The sequence below is a fragment of the Octopus bimaculoides genome, chromosome 9, assembly GCF_001194135.2.
Source record: "Octopus bimaculoides isolate UCB-OBI-ISO-001 chromosome 9, ASM119413v2, whole genome shotgun sequence".
Taxonomy (NCBI): Eukaryota; Metazoa; Mollusca; class Cephalopoda; order Octopoda; family Octopodidae; genus Octopus; species Octopus bimaculoides.
Genome location: NC_068989.1, coordinates 18,568,838 through 18,572,136, shown reverse-complemented (window position 1 = coordinate 18,572,136; position 3,299 = coordinate 18,568,838).

Here is a 3,299-nt window from a genome sequence, read left to right as displayed (position 1 = left end):
TTTTTTTTTTTTTTTTTTTTTTCATTCTTGTTAACATTCCATCATACACATGCTAATGCATTTTTAGTTTGTCATTATGTTGTTACATTTGTGATGATGCTATATAACAAAACCATTATATGACCTATGTTAAGCTTTTAACCCTTTTGTTACTGCATTTATTTTGAAATGCTCTGTGTTTCTTTCAATTACTTTAAATATAACAAAAAATTCAGCAAAATAACTTAGTTGTCATTCAGCTACTGTTAAGAACATAAATTGTGACTAAGGTTTGGTGGAAGATTTTAATTCAGAACTTATGGAAACAAGACTTTTTGTACTACAGAGACAAAGGCGGTTTCGGCCGGGTTGGTATCGAAAGGATCAAACTTGTCTTGGATGTTTCAAAGATCAATATCTATAACTTATCCTAAATGTTCCCTGATTTGCCACAGACAATTGCAAAAGAGATACCAATATTACAGTTTACACGAAGCAGTGAGCTGGCAGAACCATTAGCATGCTGGGCAAAATGACTTAGTGGCATTTCATCTGTCTTTATGTTCTGAGTTCAAATTTTGCTGAGGTTGACTTTGCCTTTCGTCCTTCTGGGCCTTGGTAAAATAAGTACCAGTTTAGCACATCGGTTCATGTAATCGGCCTACCTGGCTCTCCAGACTTACTGACCTTGTACCAAAATTTGAAACTGGTATTAATAAAATTTATGCAAGGCGCTAAAAGTGCACAACTTACACCTTGTCAACAATTTAACATCTGCTTTTTCATGCTGACATGGGTTGGATGGAATTTGCTGAGGTGGATTTTCTACAGCTGGATGCCCTTCCTATCACCAACTCTCACTTGTTTCCAAGTATTTTCCCTTGGCCTGATGTTTTTTTTTTTTTTTTCCATGGATGATTGGAAATGAAGGATACCACTTGCATGATGGTGACATTGCCACACAGTCAAGTCTGAAAGTCACTGACATACATGTGCTCATATGTGATAAGCTTTTTTTTCTCAATTTCCATCTACCAAATCCACTAACAAAGCTTTGGGTTGGCCTGGTGTTATATAGAAGGCATTTGCCCAATGTGCCACACAGTGGGACTGAACCTGAAACCATGTACAAGGCCAGCAATTTTGGGTCAACTGGTACCTGTTTTATTTATCCCCAACAGATGAAAGGCAAAGTTGACCGCAATGGAATTTGAACTCAGAATGTAAAGATAGGTGCAGGCGTGGCTGTGTGATAAGAAGCTTGCTTCCCAGCCACATGGTTCTGGGGTCAGTCTCACTGCAAGGCACCTTAGGCAAGGTGTTTTCTACTATAGCCTCTGGCTGACCAAAGCCTTGTGAGTGGATTTGGTAGACAGAAACTGAAAGAAGGCGGTGAGCTGGCAGAAACGTTAGCACACTGGGCAAAATGCTTTGCAGTATTTTGTCTGCCGTTACGTTCTGAGTTCAAATTCCACCAAGGTCGACTTTGCCTTTCATCCTTTTGGGGTCGATAAATTAAGCACCAGTTACACATTGAGGTTGATGTAATCAACTTAATCCCTTTGTCCTTGTTTGTCCCCTCTATGTTTAGCCCCTTGTGGGCAATAAAATAAGAAACTGAAAGAAGCCTGTTTATATCTTTGTGTTTGTCCCCTCACCACTGACTGACAACTGGTGTTGGTGTGTTTGCATCCTTGTAACTTATTCTGTCAGTCTCTTGCTAAACTGCTAAGTTCCAGGCTTTAAAAAAATAAGTACTGGTGTTGACTAAAAGAATTCAAGGTAGTGCCCCAGCATGGCTGCAGTCTAATGACTGAAACAAGTTAAAGATAGTTGAAATTCCACTAAGCATTTTGACTGACATGCTTATGATTCTGCTAGCTCACTGCCTTACTGTTGTTGAAAATATTAATCATGATTCTTCACACAGTGAAAGGCCATAACCACTTATCACACAAAAACTGTATCACAACCATTTGAAAACAATTGAATGACCACATGAAAATCTGAAAGGAGTATGCAACATACAAACAACCCTACCTCTGTCTTTCACACACACCAAAACAAACATCTAAGTGCACTAAAACCACACTGGGCTAACTCAGAACTATCAAATTTTACAGCACGTAAACTCTAAACACATTAAGAATCTTAACCTTTTGTGTGGCTTAATGTATGACACCACACTCTTTCCTATGCAACTGGACAGATAACTTGTCAGTAGGTGAGACAAGGCTCGATTGGTGAACCCAGTCATAATGGGAAGTCAATAATACAGTGCAATTGTTGGTTTTTCATCTGTTGTAAGATGATAGGAATTACAGTCACAATGACAAGAATGAGGCAGTTTTCAACATATTGTTCAAGCCAAACTCAATCTTGATCAAACAGATCTATGTTAATGGAGTTCCAACCACAACTACCTTGTCTTTGTTCCAGTCTGAGTGTATCTAAGACCACATTTTATGGTCCTTGTTTACAAAAAATGTGATTTAAAAGAGATTTGGTTGCTGTTTCTAGCAGCTCAAGTGACCACATTGGGAAATGAGTGAAATACCTCCACATCTTAAATTTGTTGGCATGAGGCTGACAGTGGGGTGGGGTGGGATGGTGTTTTGACATGCCTTTCTAAAAATAAAGTTGCATAATTGAAACTTAGCAGTACTTATGGAAATTCCATGGTTATTTTGAAAACTATAGATTGTTAGAAGCTTATAGAGAACTATGAAATGCACAATTTCTAATGTAATGCTGTTATTTTTTTTTTTAACTGAGGTGTTTGAATATTAGTGGAGGCCCAGTGGTTTGGACTCACGGGTTCGATTCCCAGACCGGGCGTTGTGAGTGTTTATTGAGCGAAAACACCTAAAGCTCCACGAGGCTCCGGCAGGGGATGGTGGCGAACCCTGCTGTACTCTTTCAACACAACTTTCTCTCACTCTTACTTCCTGTTTCTTTTGTGCCTGTAATTCAAAGGATCAGCCTTGTCACACTGTGTCACGCTGAATATCCCCGAGAACTACGTTAAGGGTACACGTGTCTGTGGAGTGCTCAGCTACTTGCACGTTAATTTCAGGAGCAGGCTGTTCCGTTGATTGGATCAACTGGAACCCTCGACGTCGTAAGCGACGGACTGCCAACAACAATTGAATATTAAGATAGGGTAAAGATCATATAGATCATCCTGAAAATGCAATCTTCAGAGAAAGCAAATTTAAAATCTATATTCTTTGTCGTACACTTGTTATCTCTCCTATCTTAAGACTCAGGTCAGATATAGGGCCATGCGTCGTTGGCAGCGTGTCAACATTTCAACTCTC